Here is a 25574-nt window from a genome sequence, read left to right as displayed (position 1 = left end):
TGGGACCCCGGGTACTCACTCCCGCTGCTCCATTTTTACTTTCGGTGGTCTTAGGAAGGTGCGATTTTTCTTCTCTTTCTTCCCCTTTGTATTGGCTTGGAAGTTTCGCCAGCTGTCCACACCACCATCTCGACTTTCCTCAGAGTTTTTCTGCCGCTCTCTTTCTCGTTTGGCTTGTTCTTGAGCTTCAATCTCTTCTTCCCTTTGTCGTTTCCTTCATGCATCTCTTTGGCTTCTCTCTCTTTGCTTTTAATTTCCAGCTGAGCAAAGAGTTTCATTGTCTGTTTATATACAGCTTGTTTGAACAGCTCAGGATCACCCTCCTCTACAATCGTAGGTTTTCCTTCCTTCTTTAATTGTTTTTCTCGCTCTTTCACAGTGTGTTCCACGTATTCTTTTCCTGCCTGAATTACATCCAGGGCCCTCTTCTTTTGCTCCTGATCCGGTAGCAACTTGTAAGCTTTGTCCACAGCTTCAAAAGCCTTTTGTGCTCTGTCAGCATCATCTTGATTTTTGTCAGCATGCACCAAGATGGATAACTGCCGAAACCTCTTTTTTATTTCTTCTTTTTTATTTCACCAAGATGGATAACTGCCGAAACCTCTTTTTTATTTCTTCATCTGTAACTTCAGGATCTATCTGAAGAACCTCAAATGGGTTCAAATTGAAGTAAGAGGAACTAGGACTAGTCAGTCTTTCCGTCTGATTTTTGGATGTTAGAACCAAGTCTTCCTTCTCTATTTGTTTCACCTGAAGATAATGCCAGGGAGAACAAGCACCAGGCAGTCCCAGGAAAACATCCTTGGTGTGACTGTTAGAATTGGAATGCTAGTTGGAATGAATATCCTCTATGCTATATGCTGTCTTTATTCCTCACTAGAAGGTCATAAATGCTTCCTCCGTGCTGCCTCCGCTGCCCAAAGTCCCTCTCTCTCCTGAAGCCGCCATTTCCCCACCACTTTTTTAAAAAGTTAAAATCTATAGACAGAAATTATATTTAAGAGTGTAAATTGGCCGGGCGCAGTGGCTTACGCCTGTAATCCCAGCACTTTGGGAGGCCGAGGTGGGCGAATTACAAGGTCAGGAGATCCAGACCATCCTGGCTAACACACCCGTCTCTACTAAAAATAGAAAAAAATTAGCCGGGCGAGGTGGCGGGCGCCTGTAGTCCCAGCTACTCGGTAGGCTGAGGCAGAAGAATGGCGTGAGCCCGGGAGGTGGAGCTGCAGTGAGCTGAGATTGCACCACTGCACTCCAGCTTGGGCAACAGAGTGAGACTTCATCTTAAAAAAAATAATAATAAAATAAAATAAAATGTTTCAAGTGCTGCCTGTATGGACAGATGAGATGTTACTTCAGCTTAATAAATTAATATTCAATGTATTAAAGTAACAAAAACATTACTGAAGTTTTTTTTTAAAAAAAGAGTGTAAATTAGCACAATCACTTTAAAGACAATTTGTCTAAATCTCATAAATGTGTAAATACACATATCCTATAACCCAGCAATTTTGTAAAATTATAGCAAGAACAGTAATTCTCAAACTTTAGTGTGCATCAGAATCACTGAAGAACTTATTAAAAGAGTTTGGTAGGCCCCACCCCACCCCACCCCACCCCACCCCAGTTTCTGATTTTGTAAGCCTGGGTTAAAGCTCAAGAATTTACATTTCTAACTTCCAGGTCATACTGATGCTGCTGGTTCATGCACCACACTTTGAGTATCACTGCCCTGAAGAAACCATCATATATGTGCCTAAGGGGACACATACAAAAAATGTTCACCATAGTATTGTCTATCACTGGTAAGGAAATGGATGAATAAATGTAGAATATAGCAATGAAGTTATGTGAATGAACAACATGAATCCATATGAGTAAATCTCAAATCATAATCTTGAGTGGAAAAGTAATTTGCAAAAGGATACATTTAAGAGGCCATTTATCTAAGATTTAATAATAGTATTAATATCCATTATCTACAGATACATTCATATGTACCAAAAGTATGAAAAGCTAGGAAGAATACATATTGGCAAAGGAGTAAGGGAATTGAGATTGCAAAGAGCTTCAAAAGGGGCTTCCATTGTATCTATAATACTGTGTTTTATTAAAACTGACCTAAAGCTCACCCCTTTCCAATGCCCTGCCTTACCCTCCTACCCTGGAAAAGAGAGTTAGTAGAAACATGAGATCGTCCATCCTGTCTAGAGAAAGGCTGCAGAGGATGGTAGAATGGGAACATCCCTCTCTGCACACAAATAATGCAGGAATGAGGATGATCTATTTCACTATTTTTTTTCCCGATCTTCCAAGAAAACTTGAACATTATTATCTGCCTATATTGACAAAAGAAAACAAAAAGGATAAGGATAGTGTTTTGTTTTTGTTTTATTTTGCTTTGTTTGGGACAGGGTCTTTCTCTGTTGCCCAGGCTGGAGTGAAGTGGCATGACCATGGTTCACTGCAGCCACAGTGCCTTTCTTTAGAGAATGGATATATTTTGTCATCATAGTGCATGAGAGGCACAGTAGGAGTCACAAAATCATCAATAATAACAATACTGACATTTGCATAGTACCCCATTTTCAAGCTGTTTTTCTGTAGAACACAGAAAGACACAGTTATATAAAGTAAAAGAAATGCAACATACCCTGATAATGACTTGGTCCCTGACCCCCAAAAACAAAAATTTCCTTCTTCCTATGAATGTATATAACAAATTGTCTTGAAATTGACTGTGCTAATTTACACTCCTAAGTATCATTTCAAAGTCTTGGCCGGGCACATTGGCTCAAGCTTATAATCCCCACACTTTGGGAGGCCAGGGCGGGCGGATCACCTGAGGTCAGGAGTTTGAGACCAGCTTGGCCAACACAATGAAACCCCGTCTCTACTAAAAATACAAAATTAGCTGGGCATGGTGGCACATGCCTATAATCCCACCTACTCACTCAGGAGGTTGAGGCAGGAGAATCACTTGAACCCGGGAGGCAGAGGTTGCAGTGATTGCGCCATTATGCTCCAGCCTGGGCAACGTGAGCAAAACTCCATCTCAAAAAGAAAAAGCACCAAGGTCTACAGCTTAACTTTTTTTTTAGGTAACTGTTGTCATAGAGAAACTTTGCATCTTAATATATTTTAATATTTGTCCTTACATTTTGTACATTTGGTCTTGTTTATGCTCAGACGTCATAATTTCCTATGTTGTCTTCCAACAACTTCCTGTGAACCAAGTCTTGGCTCAATTCTTATCTTCCTATGATCTCAGCTCCCCAGAAACTTCTAAAACTATCACCTCCACACGGAGGCCTTCCTGACTATATAGTCCAAAATAGCATCTCCAATCTCTCTCCAGTTCCTTTCCCTACTTGATATCTGTACATAGTATTTATCACTATGTGACGTTATCTTATATATTACCTTGTTTACTGTCTTTCACTCTATCTAGAATATAAGCTTCGTAACACACAGACTTGTTCCTGGGCGTGTCTAGGCTCAACAACAATGCATGGCCACTAGTAGGGGCCCAATAAATATTTGCTAGATGAATGAATGAATCTGTCTTTCTGTCGCTGTTCATCTTTCTTCCTATTAATATTCTCTCCACTAATTGTGTACATCCTTCAGCGGCTGGTGCACTGCCAATGTACCAAGATATTTCAGTCTTTTGTTTTTAGTTCAATCCCACATTTCCACTGTATAAAAGGCTGCCCTTAAGTCTCACATTTTCCATTAACAGCATTTTATTTTCTACAAAGTAAAACACTCAAAATTGGGTTCCCTTTGCTACCAACTCTTACCACGTATTCTCCCCAAATGTTTCAGCCTTTTGTCACTGTTTATCATTCTTAATATATCTCAGAGTAACCCACCTTAAATCTGAAGTAAGCATTGCCATTTACAAAGTATTTTAACACCGATGATCTTAACTCCTCAAACCTTACAAAACTGGGCTTTTATCTAAAGAAATGAAGCTTATGGGCTGGGCGCAGTGGCTCAGGCCTGTAATTTCAGCACTTTGGGAGCCGAGGTGGGTGGATCACCAGGTCAGGAGTTCAAGACGAGCCTGACCAAGATGGTGAAACCACGTCTCTACTAAAAATACAAAAAAATTAGACAGGCATGGTGGCGGACTCCTGTAATCCCAGCTACTCAGGAGGCTGAGGCAGAGAATTGCTTGAACCTGGGAGGCGGAGGTAGCAGAGAGCTGAGATGGCACCACGGCACGCCAGCCTGGGCAACAGAGCAAGACTCCGTCTCAGAAAAGAAAAGAAAAGAGCTTATGTTCACACAAAAACCTGTACATGAATATTTATAGCAGTTTCATTTGTAAGAGCCCAAAACTGTAAACAACTATTCTTCAACAGTTGAATGGATAAACTGGTACCCCCATATAATGGTGCACTACTCATTAATAAGAAGGAAAAAACTATTAACACATATAGCAATGTGGATAGATTTCAAAGGCATTACACTGAGTGAAAAAAGCCAATCTCAAAAGTTGAAATATTATATAATTCCATTTATGTAACATTCTCAAAATGACAAAATTATAATGATGGCAAATGGATCAGTCAGTGCCAGGGCTTAGGGACAGGGGACAGTGTGACTATGAGGGATAATACAAGGAGTTTATTTGTGATGATAGCACAATTCTGTATCCTGATCATGGTAGTGGTTACACAACCCTATATATGAGACAGAATTTCATAGAACTTGTATACTGAAAAAAAGTTGTGTAAGAACTGTGAAATCTGAATAAGATCTGTAGTTATGATTAACATTGTACCAGCATCATTTTGCTGGTTTTGATAATATTAGCACTGAAGAAAGATGGGTGAAGGATATAGGGAACTCTCTATACTATTTTGCAACTTCTTATGAACATAAATTTTTTCAAAATAAAAAGTTTAAATGATGTATAATTATAGGAATTATATATAAAATATGAAAACTGACACTTTTAATTAGAACTATCAACTAAAAAATTTACATTGAGGAGATTCTCAACTGCAAACACTAGCACCATTTTTTTTTTTTTTTTTTTTTTTTTTTGAGACAGAGTCTCACTCTGTTTCCCAGGCTGAAATGCAGTGGCACAGTCTCGTCTCACTGCTGCCTCAGCCTTCCAGCTTCAAGCAATTCTCCTGTCTCAGCCTCCTGAGTAGCTGGGAATATAGGTGCCCTCCACAACACCCAGCTAATTTTTGTATTTTTAGTACAGACAGGGTTTCACCATGTTGGCCAGACTGGTCTTGAACTCCTGGCCTCAAGTGATCCTGCCACCTCGGCTTCCCAAAGTGATGGGATTACAGATGTGAGCCACCACGCTTGGCCTAGCACCATGTTTAATACTGTGTAGTTCTGCATATTCTGACCCATTCCGAAAACTTAATAAAAGAGTGACACCCTAAATTGGTACCCAATAGTCATGATTAATAAGAAGCAAATTTAATTTTACTAACCTAGAGCCAAAGTTGCCAATCAACGTTTTAAGAATAATTGCTTACACTGAGATAGTCTGTTTTCACTTCTGTAAGCCAAGGTCTGTCATCAACTATGCAGGAACCACCAAAAATGCAATGTGATTACAGAGGCATGGGTTTAATTGAATGTGCTAAATAAAACCTTGTTATATGCAAAAATCTAATGTAATTTTAATCTGTAATCCTTCACTTGTGAATTTTGTCTGAATTATGTATATATGGTACACATAATTTTGTAAATAAACACCTACTTATTAAACAACAACAAAAAACCACCATTAACCCTGTGGCAGTCATAGTGATAGCAAGTGGCAGCAGCAACAGCAGTGCACATGTGTTAGGGCTCTCCAAAGGCACTGTGGTAAGGGTTCACATCGATTCATTTCCTCCTCACAACAGCCATCTGAGGAAGTATCAGCCCTTTATACAGATAAAAGTATTGAGACACAGAGAGGTTAAGTAACTTATCTAAGTTACAGAGGTACTAACAGTAACTGGCAGAGCAGGGAATTTCTGATTCCATGTCTACTGCTTTGCCCATATGTAACAGTGCCTTGATCTTTACCTGCCTCTTTACTTTCAGCTTCCCTTCTGTCAATCCATGTATAAGTTTTCCCATTGCTGCCATAACAAATTACCACAAATTTAGTGGCTTAAACAATACGAATGTATTATGTAACAATTCTGAAGGTCAGAAGTCCAAAATGAATCTCACTGGGCTGAAATCAAGGGGGCAGCAGAACTGTGCTCTTCTGGGGCTCTAGAGAAGACTCAATTTCCTGATCTTTTTCCAGCATCGCTTGGCTTGTGGCCTCATCCCTCCACCTTCAAAGCCAGCAACATCAGGCCATGTCTTTTTCACACTGCCATTTCCCTGTTTCTTTTCTGCTTTCCTCATCTGTTTATAAGTACTCTTATGGTTACACTGGACCCACCTGGATAAGACAGACTAATCTCCCTATCTCAAGGTCATCTGATTAACATCCTTAATCCTATCTGCAGCCTAAATTCCCTTTTGCCATATAACCTAACATAATCACAAATTCTAAGAATTAGGACTAAGATGTCTATCTGGGACGGGCAGTGGGGGCGGGGGACAGCATTGTTCTACCTGTCACTAGCCATAATGCTGGCATTGAAGTAAGCTTTTTATCACTTCAGATGTATTTAACCCTTGCTAAATGTTTCAAATCATATTTCTTTGCTTTTCCTGTAAGTTTTATTCAAACTTTTTCATTTATATGTTTATGTTCTTGCCTTATTAACAATTCAGCATGGTTTAGGAATACACACTGGAGTAAAGAAAATTATAATTTATGTTCTCACTTATAAGTATGAGCTAAACTATGAGGGCACAAAGGCACAAGAATGATGCAATGAACTTTGGGGACTTGTGGGGGAAGGCTGGGAGGCCGGTGAAGGATGGAAGACTGCATATTGGGTACAGTGTACACTGCTCAGGTGACAGGTGCACTAAAATCTCAGAAATCACCACCAAAGACCTTATCCATGTAACCAAAAACCTCCTGTACCCAAAAAACTATTGAAATAAAAAAATGTAAAAAAGGAAATTATAATTTTAAAAAATCAGGCTGGCTGGCCACAGTGGATCACGCCTGTAATTTCAGCACTTTGGGAGGCCAAGGCAGGTAGATCACGAGGCCGTGAGATCAAGACCATCCTGGCCAACATGGTGAAACCCCGTCTCTACTAAAAATACAAAAATTAGCGGAGCGTGATGGCGTGTGCCTGTAGTCCCAGCTACTCAGGAGGCTGAGGCAGGAGAATCAATTGAACCCAGGAGGCAGAGGTGGAAGTGAGTGGAGATCATGCCACTGCACTCCAGCTTGGGCGACAGAGTGAGTCTCCATCTCAAAAAACTAACTAACTAACTAAATAACTAACTAACTAACTAAATAAATAAATAAATAATCAGGCTAATTTGGGGCCAAATCCAATATGCAAATATTTAAATTTCTATGTAGGCCAGGTGCAGTAGCTCACGCCTGTAATCCCAGCACTTTGGAAGGCCAAGGCAGATGGATCGCTTCTGTCCAGGAGTTTGAGACCAGCCTGTGCAACATAGTGAGATCCTGTCTCTATGAAAAACGCAAAAATTAGCTGGATGTGGTTGCACACACCTGCAGTCCAAGATACTCATGAGGCTGAGATGGGAGGATTGCTTGAGCTCAGGAGGTTGAGGCTGCAATGACCTGTGATCACACCAGTGCACTCCAGCCTGGGCAACAGAAGGATACTCTGTCTCAAAAAGAAAGAAAAGGCTGGGCGCGGTGGCTCACACCTATAATCCCAGCACTTTGGGAGGCCAAGGCGGGTGGATCACGAGGTCAGGAGACGGAGACCATCCTGGCCAACATGGTGAAACCCCGTCTCTACTAAAAATACAAAAATTAGCCAGGTGTGGTGGCAGGCGCCTGGAGTCCCAGCTACTCAGTAGGCTGAGGCAGGAGAATCGCTTGAACCAGGGAGGCGGAGATTGCAGTGAGCTGAAGTCGCGCCACTGCACTCCAGTCTGGCATCGGAGCGAGACTCCCTCAAAAAAGGAAAGGAAAGGAAAAAGGAGAGGGGAGGGGAGGGGAGGGGAGGGGAAAGGAAAGGAAAAAGGAAAGGAAACGAAAGGAAAAAGGAAAGGAAACGAAAGGAAAAAGGAAAGGAAAGGAAAGGGGAAAAATTGAAAAGAAAATAGTTGTGCCCGCGTCAAAGGAAAAATTGTCTCTGCAGTTCCACTAAGTCCCAGGAGGTGGCGGTAACACCATACAAACCGGTTCCAGCTTGATCTCTTTATTGAAAGAATCCATCTCCTTTTGTCATTGAGGTTACCGCATTTTAGTGTGACTTGATGGGCCCTGTCTGTAATTTAACAATATTGGAATCAAATTCTGATATCTAATCACATGGATGTAAGCTCTATTAGATTTCAATTAGCATTCACTCTAATTTGATTATAAGGCTTCAGCCATTCAAATGGCTAATAGGGAGACATTTAGATAATTGCAGCTGTCTGGGGTTATTACATTTGCTATCATTTTCACAGAGTGATTCATGTAAAGACTGGGCCATAAAATCTGTTTGTGTTGGTGGAAACAAGGCATGATGGCTTACTGGGGTTGGCAGCACTATTAAGCATTTTGCTATTGTGGTCTGGCATTTCGGATTTTTTTAAATTATGATGGCAAATATGATGGATATTTAGGATTAGTGTTTACCATTTATCTGTATTCCAAAGAAATATTCTTTTTTTTTTTTTTTTTTTTTTTTTTGAGACGGAGTCTCGCTCTGTCGCCCAGGCTGGAGTGCAGTGGCGCGATCTCAGCTCACTGCAAGCTCCGCCTCCCGGGTTCACGCCATTCTCCTGCCTCAGCCTCCCGAGTAGCTGGGACTACAGGCGCCCACAACCGCGCCCGGCTAATTTTTTTTTGTATTTTTAGTAGAGACGGGGTTTCACCGTGGTCTCGATCTCCTGACCTTGTGATCCGCCCGCCTCGGCCTCCCAAAGTGCTGGGATTACAGGCGTGAGCCACCGCGCCCGGCCCAAAGAAATATTCTTGATTATTCATCCACAATATTATTTCATTTGACATTTAAAAAAAGTATTAGTCAAGTTTCCTTTTCATCTTTTTTAATTGAACTGAATTACATTTAAATTGAATGCATTAACCACACCAAAACTTACCTCCTGCACAAAAGCCTTCCTCAGTAAATGGAATCAGGATCTTTGTTCTCACCTAAGATTATTCCTAAGTGTAAACACTAGATAGAGGTGTTTGACCAAAATTGCTAGAGCCCTTGGCAAGGATGTTAAAGACTTGCTTTAAGTGTAAAAGGAACAGTTGGATTAAATGACCTTAAAGGTCACTTCTAGCTCTTACAGTCTAAGAGTTTAGAGATCAATAACAGCAAAAAGTGTCCCTGTCCCAAACAGCTGTCAGATCCTAGGAGCAGAAGCAGCTAGGATCTTGAAGTAACCCACATGTGATGTGTTATTCTAGGTGGAGCAGCAGGGCCTGCTCTAGAGACGTTGGCAAGTCACCTACAGAAAGTCACCCTCTACTCTATGTGGGCCCCCAAGAGCCAATTCAAGTCTGGAAAGAAAAAAGTCGTCAGTGAAAACTCATATGTTGTGTTGTGTTTTGTTTTTGAGATGGTATATTCCTCTGCCACCCAGGCTGGAGTGCACTGGCACTGTCTGGACTCACTGCAACCTCTGCCTCCCAGGTTCAAGCAATTCTCCAGCCTCAGCCTCTTAAGTAGCTGGGATTACAGGAGAGCACCACCATGCCTGGCTAATTTTTGTATTTTTAGTAGAGACGGGGTTTCACCATGTTGGCCAGGTTGGATTTGAACTCCTGACCTCAACTGATCCACTCACCTTGGCCTCCCAAAGTGCTGGGATTACAGGTGTGAGCCACCACGCCCTGCCAGAGCCACTGTGTCTGGTCTGGCTTTATATCCAATATTTTATAATTTGTACCCACAGATAACTTGACAATTTGCCAATATGACTTCAAAATTTCATTCTGTTCAAGATAATAAATGTAGTCTCTGAAGGCTTAAAACAAAAATGTGAGGGAGGCTTGCATTTTTTTGTAGTTGTTCTGCTAGAAAATATTTCTCACGTACCAATAGGAAAACATTAATACTCATAAATACCCCTACATCCTCAGAGGTCTAAGACATTTTATTTTAGAATATAATCTCTTAGAGTTCAGGACTGCATCTTTATAGTCCCAAGTTTTTTTTGCAGGACCTAGCTCCAGGTTCCAAGACAACATAGTCAAGCACTAGATTCAGGGAGTACATGTGCACATTTGTGACAAGGGTGTATTAAGTGATGCTGAGGTTTGGCGTATAATGGAACCTGTCACCCAGGTAGTGAGCAAAGTACCCAGGAGCTAGTTTTTCAGTCTTTTCCCCTGCTCCCTCCCTTCTCCCTTCTGTAGTCCTCATTGTCTACCATTCCCATCTTTATGTCCATGTGACCCAGTGTTTAGTTCCCACTTATAAGTGATAACACACAGCATTTGGTTTTCTGTTCCTGCACTAATTCACTTAGGATAATGACCTCCAGCTGCATCCGTGTTGCTGCAAGGGGCATGATTTTTTTTCCACAATTTTCTTAGACCAATGATCTATTCAGCCTAGTAATCTGCCTTTGACTGTGGCAACTATGATACTTTGAAGATTTCTATTTGTTCAAATATAAGTGTAGTAACCTTCCAGGATTACAAAAAGTCCTTTAATGTATTAATGAGGTTTTTTCCCCATTGCAGGTGGTTGTGGGTGGGCCAAGACCCAAAAGCTTGACCATAAAAAGAACCGAAGGTCTGAGCCACAGCTCACAACTCATAAGGGTGGGGTTAATTTTTCCCAGAAGTGTAGATGATGAAATTCATAATACAGAAAAAATGTGGTAGACATTGCCAGGGCAATTCACTTGGAATTTAGTGAAGCTGAAGATAGGAGTTGGGGTGTGGGTTGGGGGAGGATGGGGTAGGGCACATTTATACATAAAAGGTGGCCAAAGAAACCTATTTCCTTCCATTTATGTCTCTCCATATGGGTCTGTACTCTGTTGCTTTGGGAAAACAAGCAACTTGGCACACTGATCAGCCACTTTGTGGAGGGAACTTCTATACCCTTTAGGGTTGGGAGCTCCTGGGGCCCACTCAAGGCTGGGACCTAAAGTTCCCTCAAAAGTATGTTTTAAAGCAAGAGAAATAGAGTGATATTTTCTAGGGGAATTTACTAAATATTGTCAAAGCAGTTCCTAAGGTCCCAGCATTGATCTGGCGTTCTGTTACCTCTGATTTCATTTCCTATTACTCCTGTGAGTCACACGACTTCCCCCACACTGACTCCCTGCTGCTGTCCCTGAGGGTGTGTCCTTCTCCAGGCCTCTGCACTCACTGAAGACCACCTGGCCCCTCCTTCCTGGACAGCTACATAGCTCATGCTCTTCATTCAGGTCTTCACTTCAGCCAGGCATGGTGGCTCACACTTGTACGCCCAGCACTTTGGGAGGCCAAGGCAGGTGGATTGTCTGAGCCCAGAAGTTCAAGACCAGCCTAGGCACCATGGTGACACACTGTCTCTACTAAATATGCAAAAAAAAAAAAAATTAGCCGGGCATGCAGGTGCATGCCTGTAACAGTCTCAGCTACTTGGGAAGCTGAGGTAGGAGGATCGCTTGAGCCTAAGAGGTCAAGGCTGCAGTGAGCCGAGATCGCCTAATTGCACTCTAGCCTGGGCAACATAGTGAGGCCTTGTCTCAAAAAAAAAAAGTATTTACTTCATGGTTGCCTTCTTGTCTATTCTGGTCCCCCTACCTAAAATGTCAACATCCTCTCCTTTCCTACATTTCTATACTTTTTCTTGATTTCTTTTTTCCTCCTTAGCACTCTCACTAACATATTATATTCTTTTATTTTGTGTTATTTGTATCTCCTGCACAAGGTAAACTCTCTGAGGACAGATGTTTTTTTGTTCCTTTTTTTTTTTTTTTTTTTTGGAGACAAAGTCTTACTCTGTTGCCCAGGCTGGAGTGCAGTGGTGCGATCTCGGCTCACTGCAGCCTCAACCTCTTAGGCTCAGGAGATTCTTACGCCTCAGCCTCCCAAGTAGCTGGGACTATAGGTGCACGCCACCACACCTGGCTAATTTTTGTATTATTTATATTTTTATTTTGAGATGGGTTTTTGCCATGTTGCCCAGGCTGGTCTCAGATTCCTGGGCTCAAGCAATCCTCCTGCCTTGGCCTCCCAAAATGTTGGAAGTAGGAATTACAGGTGTGAGCCACTGCGTCTGGCCTCTGAGGGCAATGTATTTTACTATATCTTTAATGCCCAGAACAGTGTCTATCTAGAATAGCTTGAGTTTTTTGAATGAATAAAGTTCAAGGAGACTGTTTGCATGAAGAAAATATTCTTTTTTTTTTTCTTTTTTTTTTTTGTTGAGACAGAGTCTCGCTTTGTCGCCCAGACTGGAGTGCAGTGGCCGGATCTCAGCTCACTGCAAGCTCCGCCTCCCGGGTTCACGCCATTCTCCTGCCTCAGCCTCCCGAGTAGCTGGGACTACAGGCGCCCGCCACCTCGCCCAGCTAGGTTTTTGTATTTTTTAGTAGAGACGGGGTTTCACCGTGTTAGCCAGGATGGTCTCGATCTCCTGACCTTGTGATCCGCCCGTCTCGGCCTCCCAAAGTGCTGGGATTACAGGCTTGAGCCACCGCGCCCGGCCCGAAAATATTCTTTTTAAGCAAACTAATAATATAAGGAGGGTTTCTGAGAAAATGATTAAGCAACCTGAAAGACAACTGGCTTCTAGAATCCTTGAGTACTTTAAGTGTTAGAGATAAAGAGGCTTATACAGAGCAGTGGTCCTCAATGTGGTCCTGGGCCAGAAGCAATAGGTAACCTGCAACTGGTAAGAAATGCATTCTCAGGCCCCAACCCAGATTTACTGAATAAAAATCTCTGGGGTGGGGCCCAGCAAGCTGTGGTTTAACGAACCCTCCAGGTGACTCTAATACAAGCCAAAGTCTGAGAACCGACCACTGATATAGAGGAAGGAGCACCAGGCTCAGTGTCTAGAGATCTGGGTTTTAGTCCAATTTGTTTAATTGTGTGACCTTGAACACATCACTTAACTTCATCAACTTCTATCTGTCTACTGATAAAATGAAAGAGATGCCATGGTTTTCATTATGTGCTTTTAATGAAATAATTGTAAATCTTTGAATCACAGCCCTGAAGGAGCCCTTTAGTTAGCCTTGTAATTGTGTATTTAAAAGTAATTAAATATCATATCTTTTATTTATTTATTTATTTATTTATTTATTTATTTTGAGACGGAGTCTCGCTCTGTCGCCTGGGCTGGAGTGCAGTGGCGCGATCTCGGCTCACTGCAAGCTCCGCCTCCTGGGTTCACACCATTCTCCTGCCTCAGCCTCCTGAGTAGCTGGGACTACAGGCACCTGCCGCCACACCCGGCTAATTTTTTTTGTATTTTAGTAGAGACAGGGTTTCACCGTGTTAGCCAGGATGGTCTCCATCTCCTGACCTCGTGATTCGCCCGTCTCGGCCTCCCAAAGTGCTGGGATTACAGGCATGAGCCACCGCGGCCGGCCTAATATCATATCTTAAATAAACCTTTCTTTTCTTTCAGTCTGGCCTTTTTCTTCTCAAGTTAGCCTGAATTCATGAGCTTTAGCATATCTGTGTAGTTTCCTATAGACACACAATCTTGCCATACTTGACACTTCGTTTACAAAGGCCACTTTCTTGTACTTCTCACAAGAAGTACAGCCCTCTCTTCTGCTTTTCCTCAGTTTCCTTGGTTGGCTTCTCAGCCAAGCTCACCTCTTTGGGTGTTCCCAGTCTTGGTGTTTGGACTTCTACACACAATTCCTGGGTGGCTTTGTCTGTTTCTCAAATAAGCCAATGACTTCCAATATATTGCATGCTTTTAGAACTCTCCACATTAAATTGGCTGTTTGTATCTACGAGGATCTTGAAATTAATACATCCAAGATGGAGCCCATCATCTTCCCCTCAACCTGCTTTTCCTCCTGTTTTTCCATTAAGTAACCAAAGTCAGAAACAGAGCTTCTAGATTCTTCCCTGTCTCCTTCACATCCAATCAGTCACTCAGACCTCGAAATCCTTGTTCTTAGATCTCTCTGTAGCCATCTCACTTTCCAGTCACTGTCTTTTTTTTTTTTTTTTTTTTAACAGGAGAGTCTTGCTCTGTTGCCCAGGCTGGAGTGCAGGAGTGCAGTGGTGCTATATCTCGGCTCACTGCAACCTCCACCTCCCAGGTTCAAGTGATTCTCCTGCCTCAGTCTCCCAAGTGGCTGGGATTACAGGCACGCGCCACCACATTCAGCTAATTTTTTTATATTTAGTAGAGACGGGGTTTCGTCATGTTGGCCAGGCTGGTCTCAAACTCCTGACCTCAGGCGATTCACCTGCCTCAGCCTCCCAAAGTGCTGGGATTACAGGTGTGAGTCACTGCGCCTGGCCTCCAGTCACTGTCTTTAACTGGCCACCAGCCTCAAGCCCAACCTACTCCAGTTTATTTACCACACTGTCTTCTAAGGCATACACCTGATCAGTGACCCACCACAGCTTTCAGGGTGCAGGCCCAGCTTCTCGGCTCGGTCACATGGCTGTGTGCTGTGTCTCTCCTGCCTACTCATATCCCTCTACCACACAGCAAGCCCTGTGAAGCTGCTTTCACACCTCCCAGCCCACCACAGGCTTAATCCTCTGCCTGCACATCCTTCTTTCCACTCCTGACTCTGACTTGTCTTTCAATAGCTGCCCTGGACCATCCCTCTCAGTGTGGCATGGCTTCCCCTGCCTCATGCTCCCAGGCCACTTTGTTCAGGCCTCAGCCACATCTCTGATCACTCCCTACTAGCACCACTCATTTACCTGCTGGTCTTCTCACCAGCCTAGAAGTGCCTTGAGAGCAGGAACCATATTTATTTTTATTTTATAAATAAAAAATTATTTTTATTATGCTCCATATCCCAGCGTAGTGCCTGGCACCACAAAAAGAGCTTAATAAATGCTTGACAAATTAATGGGTTTTTTTTCCCTACCTACAGTGCTTTTCTTCTTTAGAGTTCTCCCCCCTTTTTAACCCTGTTATGTCAATATTTCACATTCCCTTTATCTTAATCAGGCCTGTGACAAAACATAGCTACAGGTAGTCAGGGACAGACATTTGAGCTCGAACTAAGAAAGTGAATTTACCCTGAGGGAAAGCCTCTGATCAGAAGTCTGGGGGCGGGAAGGGGTGACAGCTTGTCTGTGAGAGACCTGACATTTTGAAAGCACTAAACTCACTGTCACCCTGAGCTTTTCCGGTGGGGAGCGACAGAGGTGGGGGCTTTTACCCTCCCTTGTGGGCAGGGCTCGAAAGCAAATTTCCCTGCTGAGTTTTCCTTTTGTGGTGCCTGTGACCACGAAGGAGGCTGCCCCAGGAATCCCCACCTATTTTTAGCTCCAGTTCAACACCCTGCCGACAACAACCCTCCCATATACCTCTATGTTAATTTCCAGTCTTGTTGCTGAGCTGGCCTAACAAATCGATAGACTCAATGTTGAGAGTAAAAAGACAAAGTGAGGTTAAGGCCTTTAACAATGGAAAGCTGCAGTGATGCCCTGATGCTTAATACGTCAAATGGCCTCCTGTACTACTTTTATAAAACAATTTAGTATATGTTCATATGTAATAGTAGTTGAATGAAGTTCTCTGTGCTCAAAGTCCAAGATGTGAAGTCTACCTGGATCTAAACTGCCTAGGGTTTCCTCTTCAAGGGAAACTTTCCTGGGAAATAAACTGTTCTAGATGTTGCCTTAGTCAGACTGCAAAGCATACATCATTCTTTGTATACCAATGGGCTTTTCATTTAAATATTGGTTGTATTAGTTTATGTATACTCTATTAAACTGGGTCAAGCTCCTGAGCTTATGAAATGTTGGTGTTGAAAATACCTCTGCTTCTGAAAGCCATTAAACAGCATCCCAGAAGGGCAGCAGGTGGGCCTTAGCCACCATACCCCTACCTGGGCCAGCCAGTCATATGTCCATGGGCCGTTAGCCTTGCAGTCCTCAATGAGAGGTCTGAGTATGCATCAGTTTGTCAGAGGTCTTTCAACCAACAACGCTCATTCTCATGCTGCTTCCTTCCCACCATTCTATGTCCCCAATGCATTTCTAACATGGGGAATACTCCAGGCAAATGCTCATCTATTCCTTTAAACTAGAGCTTCTGCCCCAATTTCCTGTTAGATCTCTTGCCCTGGGGAGCTGGACTAAGCAAGCCTCCAGGACATCACCTATCTCCTTAACTCCGTAACCGAAGGTTTGAAAAGGAGCCTTCCCCCCTACCCTGGGCTCCACCCCAGAGATTACTCTCAGGCAACAGAAGAGAAAGAGGACACTATCTAGGTCTATTTATAATCTGTTCACTTCTACTCATGTTCAATTCCTCTAGGACAGGATGGGATATGGTGGCTCTGATGTGCCCCCATCCTCCTGATAGCCTTTATTTCAGAGTGTCTGCATCCTTTGTAAAATGGGAATGATAGCACCTTACTCACCTGAAAGCAGAAGCTGGACCCTATGGCCTCTCGAGATAATTTCTAGATAGAAAAGAATGAAATCGATTGCATGCAAAGTGAGGTATTAACGGAGGAGGAGGGTCCAAGAAAAATTGGGACAAGTATGAAGCAAAGGGGATACTCATACCTGAAACAATGGCAAGGGAAGCCCAGGGTAAGGGAGACACAGAAGAAATGAATGTCTCCTCCCCCCACAGCAGCCCCTGCCCCACCCAACACTATTCCTAGTTAAAAACTATCGTGTTTAACTAGGGATCAAAATATGACACAAGCAATAACTAAGGAGTATGAGACAATATGTGGCCCAATATTCAAGACAAGCTGTAAGAGCTAGAAGGATTTAAAAGAGGGCACAGCGCCCAAGAAGAGGAAGACAGAAAAGGAGTTTTGGAAAGGGTGGGTCCTGGCAAGGAAGCTGAAAGAAAGTGGTCCTAGGACAGGGAGGGAGAGGCCTGCATGAAGGCCAGAGCAGCTGGCACGAAGTGTTGGTGCTGGGGGGAAATGGTGATGAGGAGTGGCTGGGCAGGGTGGAGTCTGACTCTGGAGGACTTTAAATACAGCTGAGGAATTCAGACCGTTTCCTGCAGGCCACGGTAGGTCAACAGAGGCTGTTACAGGAAATGATATGATGAAAATGCGTTATCAGAAGCCTCAGTGAACAGAGTTAAGCCGGGCACGGTGGCTCAAGCCTATAATCCCAGCACTTTGGGAGACCGAGGTGAGTGGATCACCTGAGGTCAGGAGCTTGAAACCAGCCTGACCAACATGGTAAAACCCCGTCTCTACTAAAAATACAAAACTTAGCCAGGCGTGGCGGCACATGCCTGGCTACTTGGGAGGCTGAGGCAGGAGAACTGCTTGAACCCGGGAGGCAGAGGTTGCAGTAAGTCCAGATTGCACCACTGCACTCCAGCCTGGGCAACAAGAGCGAAACTGTCTCAAAAAAAAAAAAAAAAAAGAGAGAGCGAGAGAGATTTAATTGTATAATTGTAACCTTTTTAGACTGCTTGTTTTTTTTTTTTTTAAACCACATGAAGGTATTATGTTTCAACTTTAAAAATAATTCATTTTTGCTGGGCTTGCGCCTGGAATCCCAGCACTTTGGGAGGCCTAGGAGGTTGGATTGCCTGAGTTCAGGAGTTCAAGACCAGCCTTGTCAACATGGTGAAACTCCATCTCTACTAAAAATACAAAAATTAGCTAAGTGTGGTGGCGGGTGCCTGTAATCCCAGCTACTGGGTAGGCTGAGGCAGGAAAATCACTTGAACCTGGGAGGCAGAGGTTGCAGTGAGCCGAGATTACACCACTGCACTCCAGCCTGGGCAACAGAGCGAGACTCCATCTCAAAACAACAATAACGAAAAGTACCAAGAAGCTACCATGGTACAACACAGCCTGCACTACTGTGGGGACAGTGAGGATGGAAGGAAGAGGATGGTCCGGGTGTCATTTCAATAGCAGGATGCACTGAGCTGACCGGCAACAGGCTCTGAAGGAAAAGTAACACTCACAGATAAAGTGGGGTCTTTCCCTTGGGACTGTGTTAAGTGACGCACCACAATCACAACTTCATATCCAGTCTCAGTGCACATCCTCAACTCAACTTTCCTAAATTCCTCTTCTCAAGAATCCGTGATGCCTCAAAGAAAACTTCTTCCACAAATGGCCAGAAGATGTCACTGCAGACAGCACCATGCATATACTGTGTTCCTCGTGTTAGTGTTCTGCCTTGCCATTCGTGAAGGGAAAATTCCCCCTTGCCTCCCTCCCTAACTCCCATAGCCCCCGCTCCTGCTCTGTGTGTAGCCTCTTCCCTTTACCCTGTGACTCCCATCCTCCTGCCCTGAAATCCAGTGAGGTGCTTTCCTCATGCCCTGACAACGTGGAGGTGGACCTGACCCCTAAAAGTGGAAAAGCCAACATTGAGACTGGGTTATCTGTGTGCTTCTCTGCTCTCTATTCATGATGTACATTTAGATTTCTAGCAAAACCCATACCTGTGCTGTCAACCTCACCCATTTCCGCCTAGCCTCTTGAGTTTCAGTCAATGAGTACGGGGGCATCCCATTCCCTCTTTTCTCATACTCTTCCAAACTGGCCCAATTTTCAAATATTAGCATTTAAAGATTTGGTGATGCATTAATCTGCTTCACTTTCTGAAAATATCAGTGTTTTTGGCAAAATAATCACTACACGTTAGCCTATGAACAGCCCTGGGATATAAGAAATGATGAATATTCCTAAGTCAAGCTAAGCGGCTTATCCAAAGGGACTGTGTCACAGTCATGGGACTGGACTCTGACAGCTGACACCTGGTAACAAAGAAAAAATGTTCCAGGCCAATTTCTCCTCTTTTTTTCTGCTCATGGCTTCTATTTGTGATCCATCTCGCTCTGTTTCTCATTTGCTTTCAGTGTTTAAAAATAGGCTGGGCGGCCGAGCACGGTGGCTCACACCTGTAATCCCAACACTTTGAGAGGCTGAGGCGGGCGGATCACGAGGTCAGGAGTTCAAGACCATCCTGGCTAACATGGTGAAACCCTGTCTCTACTAAAAATACAAAAATTAGCCAGGTGTGGTGGTATGTGCCTGTAATCCCAGCTATTCAGGAGGCTGAAGCAGGAGAACCACTTGAACCTGGGAGGCGGAGATTGCAGTGAGCCGAGATCACGCCACTGCACTCCAGCTTGGCAACAGAGCAAGACAACATCTCAAAAAAAAAAAAAAAAAAAAAAAAAAAAAAAAAAAAAGAAGGAAAAAGAAAAGAAAAAAATAGTCTGAGCATGGTGGCTCACGCCTGTAATCCCACCACTTTGGGAGGCCAAGGTGGGCGGATCACTTGAGGTCAGGAGTTCAAGACCAGCCTGGCCAATATGGCAAAACTCCATCTCTACAAATAATACAAAAAATAAGCCAGACGTGGTGATAGGCACCTGTAGTCCCAGTTACTAGGGAGGCTGAGACATAAGAATCACTTGAACCCAGGAGGCGGAGGTTGCAGTGAGCCAAGATCACACCACTGCACTCTAGCCTGGGCAACAGAGCGAGACTCTGTTTCAAAATAAGTAAATAAATAAACAAATAAACAAACAAACCTGGCCAGGCCAGGTATGGTGGCTTACGCCTATAATCCCAGCACTTTGGGAAGCTGAGGCAGGTGGATCACCTGAGATCAGGAGTTGGAGACCATCCTGGCCAACATGGCGAAATCCTGTGTCTACTAAAAATACAAAAATTAGCCAGGTATGGTAGCATGTGTCTGTAATCCCAGCTACATGGGAGGCTGAGGCAGGAGGATTGCTTGGGCCCAGGAGGTCAGACTGCAGTAAGCCGTAATCATGCCACTGTACCCCATCCTGGGTGACAGAGTAAGATCCTGTCTCAAAAAAAAAAACAAAAAAAAACCTAAGAAAAACTTTCAGAAACTATATTCTTGTGATACCCTTCCCCACTAATAGCCTCAGAGACAAATCTCAATTTCTAATACTCATCCAAGCACTCTGGGGTTTTACTCCAGATAATAGAGGCTCTAAAAGGAAGTCTGGGAAAGGCATTATTTTAGTGCTTACAAGAAAGGGCTCAGGAACAAGCTTCCTAAATCCTTACTCTGTAATATGAATCTATCTCTTAGCAGCTCTGATTCTGTTTTGCTTTTTCCTAAACAATTCCCAAGGCCTTAGACTATAGCGGGGAAAGGGTCTACCTCTCCATGTAGTTTCCATTGGTGGATACAGCTTAGGCTCCCTCTGAGAAGGATCATGAGTTCTTTACCTAATTTCAGTGCCAAAGAACAAGGGCCCCATATCATTTACGTCTCATCCCCTGCCAAGTACCAGGCTCTTGTGTGGAAGTTCCCTAGTGCTAAGTATCCTCATACCCTGACTAAACTCAGAATGCATTTACATCCAAGACAAAATAGCAAATACATTGGCATGCAGGGGAAATGCCTTAAGCCTCTACCACCTTCCTGATCCAACTACTTCTCCCTGAACACAACAGACCATGAACAATGCTACACACCTATAAATATTATTTGGTTACCGCCAACAAACCATGAAAAGAGAGAGCCAGGAATTTTGGCCACGGGTGACACGTGCAGGCCTCCTCCTTCCCTCACAGCAGGTTACCCAAGAGCCAGATTGGCATGCAGTTAGGGCACCAGCAGAGCAGGCACAACTCAGGAGATGTTTACTGAAGTCATCTGATTCCTTAAAACAACATAAGTACCTATTGTGAGAAATATCAGAACTTTGTTGGACTTATTATGCTTATTTTACAGTGTAGTATTTAAAAATTGCTTTGGGTTAGGGTGCAGTGGCTCACACCTGTAATCCCAGCACTTTGGAAAGTGAAGGTGGGTGGATCACTTGGACCCAGGAGCTCAAAACCAGCCTGGGCAACACAGGGAGACCCATCTCTACAAAAAAATTAAAAAATTAGCCAGGCACTGCCAGGTGTGGTGGCTCACACCTGTAATCCCAGCACTTCGGGAAGCTGAGGTGGGTGGATCACTTGAGGTAAAGAGTTCGAGACCAGTCTGGTCAACACAGTGAAACCCTGTCTCTGCTAAAAATACAAAAAATGAGCTGCACGTGATGGGGGGCTCCTATAATCCCTGCTACTCGGGGGGGCTAAGGCAGGAGAATCGCCTGAACCTGGTAGGCAGAGGTTGCAGTGAGCCAAGATTGCACCATTGCACTCCAGCCTGGGTGACAAGAATGAAATTCCGTCTCAAAAAAAAATTAGCCAGGCACAGTGGCATGTGCCTGTGGTGCCACTGCATGGGAGGCTGAGGTGGGAGAATCGCTTGAGCCCAGGAGATTAAGGCTACAGTGAGCTGTGATCATGCCACAGCTCTCCAGCCTAGGTGACACAGCAAGACTTTGTCTCAAAAAAACAAACAGGCTGGGCATGGTGGCTCACATCTGTAATCCCAGCACTTTGGGAGGCCAAGGCGGGTGGATCACCTGAGGTCAGGAGTTTGAGACCAGCCTGGCCAACACGGTGAAACCCTGTCTCTACTCAAAATACAAAAAATGAGCCGGGCATGGTAGTGGGCGCCTGCAATCCCAGCTACTCAGGAGGCTGAGGCAGGGGAATCACTTGAACCCGGGAGGCGGAGGATGCAGTGAGCCAAGATCATGTCATTGCACTCCAGCCTGGGCAACGATAGCAAAACTCTGTCTCAAAAACAAACAAACAAACAATAATTGGTTTGAGGGAGGAAAAATTCACTTTTCAGAGGTTAGAGCCCCCTAATTCCAACCCTGCCTGGCAGAAGCAGCCCTGCACATCATGGATGGACACACTTTGTCCCAGTCTCCTGTCACACAGGAGCAGAGACCCCATGATGCCAAGAGCAGAAGGTTGTGCCTCCCGCAAAGCACAATTAAAACATCATACTGTGGCTGAAAAAGAGGTTGTAAACTCGGAGCTTATAGGCTCTATTTAACCAATAGATGCAGAAATGCCTTGTGTTTAGTTTTCATCATGTTTTTATGTTTGTTTGAGTCAAGGTCTCACTCTGTTGCTGAGGCTGAAGCTCAGTGACACAATCACGGCCCACTGTAGCTTCAACGTCCCAGGATCAAGCGATCCTCCCACCTCAGTCTCCCAAGTAGGCGAGACTACAGGTGTATGCCACCATGCCTGGTTAATTTTTTATTTTTATTTTTATAGCAATGGGGTCTCACCATGTTGCCCAGGCTGGTCTCAAACTCCTAGATGCAAGTGCTCCTCCTGCCTCACCCTCTCAAAGTGTTGGAATTGCAGGCATGAGCCACGGAGCTGGGCCAATTTTTTTATTTCTTTAACAATAGAAGGTCACTACTGAACTGAAAGTGCTACATGCCAAAAGTTGTCTGAGCGAAGTATGAGGGAGGTATACTCCCTGTCCTAAGCTGCTGGAGATCCCACTCCTTTCCGACTCAAATGGTCTGCTTCACTCATCTGTGAAACCTGCCTGCTCCCGATGCGTAAGTATTTGAGTTTGAGATCCTTTAAAGCTTTAATCCCCATTAAATTGCAGAATTTGTAGCAAAGGAAACACATTAAGGATTTGACAGTCTTATTTTTGCTTCATTACAAATGAAGGTCCTGACAGCTGTTTTTCCGGTTTTTTTTTTTTTTTTTTTTTTTTTTTTAATTGACACGTAGTCTTTCTCTGCCGCTCAGGCCAGAGTGCAACGGCACGATCTCGGCTCACTGCAACCTCCACCTCCCAGGTTCAAGTGGTTCTCCTGCCTCAGCCCCCCGAGTAGCTGGGATTACAGGCACCCACGATCACGCCTGGCTAATTTTTGTATTTTTAGTAGAGATGGGGTTTCACTATGTTGGCCAGGCTGGTCTCGAACTCCTGACCTCAGGTGATCCACCTGCCTCAGCCTCCCAAAGTGCTAGGATTACAGGTGTGAGCCACTGCCCCCAGTCTTGTTTTTCTATGGGAAAAGATCCATAGCTTGGGGGCTCCATGTTCTGAAGAGGATGCAGACAGTTGCTACCAGTCTAGCAGGGAAGAAGACAACACGAGACTGAAAGCAGAATGTAAGTTCAGAATTTCACAGTGGGGCTCCCAGTCGGGAGTGCACCTGCCTTGCTCTTCAGGAACTCTGTCATGGCTCATCTCTCTTCCAGCCTAGCTGCACTGAGCAATGGGTACCCTGATTCCGGAGTTGACTTTGCTGGAGCCAAAACAATTTAGTTTTAGTTGGCCAGGCCAGTTGACACAGGCCACCCTGCCCATATCATCAAGAAAAGCTGAGGATTTTGGACCACCTGGTTGAACTTGTAGACTCTCTCCATGGCACTTCAGGCACTAGGTTTTGTCCATACTGTGCTTGTTCCATGCAGGAGGAGTGCCTGAAGTGCCTGCAGCCAAACCAGGCCCTGGTGATGCTCCTTTTCCCAAGGGGGTGCTCCTGGAGCATCACCAGCCATCCTGTCATTTCCTATGGCTGCGTCCTGGGCCAAAATACAAGCAGCTTTGAGATGTAACTTATTATTTTGCCTTATGCATTAAAAAGGCCAAATAACATTAAAAATGAGTTATCTAAAGTTTTTTGTTTTGTTTCGTTTTGTTTTTTGAGACAGAGTCTCGCCCTGTCACCCAGGCTGGAGTGCAATGGTGCGATCTCGGCTCACTGCAACCTCTGCCTCCTGGGTTCAAGTGATTCTCCTGCCTCAGCCTCCTAAGCAGCTGGGATTACAGATGCGCACCACCCCGCCCGGCTAATTTTTTGTATCTTTAGTAGAGATGGGGTTTCACCATGTTGGCCAGGCTGGTCTCGAACTCCTGACCTGATGATCCAGCCACCTCGGCCTCCCAAAGTGCTGAGATTACAGGTGTGAGCCACCGCGAACAGCCTACAGTTTTAACATTTTTTTTTTTAATGGTTATGGTTAGCTAGAATGTTTGACAATGAGGAGAAAAATCTGAGTGCTGAAGGGTCCATAAAGGTCTTTTTTTTTTTGAGACAGGGTCTCAGTCTGTTGCTCAAGCTGGAGTGCAGTGCTGCCATCATGGCCCACTACAAACTCTACCTCCCAGGCTCAAGCGTTTCTCCCACTTCTGCCTCTGGAGTAGCCGGGACTACTGACTCCTGCCACCACACTCTGCTAATTGTATTTTTTGTAGAGACAGTGTTTCGCTTTGTTGCCCAGGCTGATCTCCAACTCCTGGGTGGCAAGCAATCCTCCCGCCTCGGCAACCCAAAGTGCTAAAATTACAGGAGTGAGCCACAACTCCCGGCCCATAAAGGTCTTTCTAAATCAAAACCAGACCCTTTTGTTGTCTTCTGCCCAGTCTGCTCATGGTTTTAATTTCCAAGTGTATATTCTTTTTCACCCACGTTGTAATGTTTGTTGACTTAAACCATATAGATGATGGGGAAAAAAACCTGTTGGATCACATTATTCAAAACTGTTTCCCAGAGTTGCAGGAAAACAAAAGGTACCTCCTTGGGAATCTCCACTGTAGGGACAAGTCATCAAGGCTCAGCACCTCCCAATTTTTTCAAAAGGCACTATGACAAATCAAGGAACGCCTTGCCTTACTCTTACCACTAGGTGTCACACGAAACAATCAGGAATAAAGACCACCAGGTCCTGAAGGCTACCAGAAATATAAAACCATAGAAGGTGGTGCGAAACCTTATTCCTCAGATATTTTTATTTTTCATAACCATTTTTATACCGGAAGCCAAATATCTTCTTCTGATGTATCCTCTATAATTGGGACATTTAGAGTTTGATGTTTCTGTACATGTTTAAAAGAAGTGAATTTCCCCAGATGGGGGTGGGTGGACACCCACCCTTTATTTTCCCTAACAGTTGGAGTAGAAAATAGTTTTGAGTATATTCCAAATTATAGCGTAGTCAGTCTGATTTTCGCAGTGTGTTTTCAAACGTGTTAATACTAAGACTGCTTTGGCCAAATGATTCATATACTGCCAAGGGGTTCCTGGGTAAATTTCTATGCATTTCAGTTTCTTTTTAGGGAAGTAGGAACAATATCTGTCTTACAAGATTCGTTCTGAGAACCAACAATGTGGTACCTAAGGCACTGGAATTCTTTCAAAAATTTATACCCTGACATTTCCAAGAGCCATGGTCACCCTTACAAAGGAGAATTAGGCACGCATTTGTAGACACTATAACTTTTAAGCTACAAAAGACCTTAAGTAACATTCAATCTAATCTTATTATAGAAGTAAGTATACCACAAAAAAGTTAACTGACCCCTCCAACTAGTGTGCAGTTAAGACTGCACTTGAGATGCCCCCCTGTGGTCCCTGTTTCACCTTGCCTCAATCATTGTAGAATTGCATATCATAAGCCTACAGAGACAGTGGTGTCTACCCCTGGGAAGTTTTCATTGTAACATATGATCATTACTACCCTGGAGGTTCTATCTGATTTTAATTTTTTTCACTTCATAC

At 43.9% G+C, this 25574-nt stretch overlaps 1 pseudogene; it reads right to left on the bottom strand.

Annotated features, from left to right (window-relative positions):
• Nucleotides 1–23574, bottom strand: LOC102140301 (dnaJ homolog subfamily C member 8-like; annotated as a pseudogene).
• Between the last annotated feature and the right edge of the window lie 2000 nt (nucleotides 23575–25574).

Source organism: Macaca fascicularis, chromosome 7, assembly GCF_037993035.2.
Source record: "Macaca fascicularis isolate 582-1 chromosome 7, T2T-MFA8v1.1".
NCBI lineage: Eukaryota > Metazoa > Chordata > Mammalia > Primates > Cercopithecidae > Macaca > Macaca fascicularis.
Note: the sequence above shows the minus strand (reverse complement) of the source record. Positions and strands in the feature narration are given on the sequence as shown.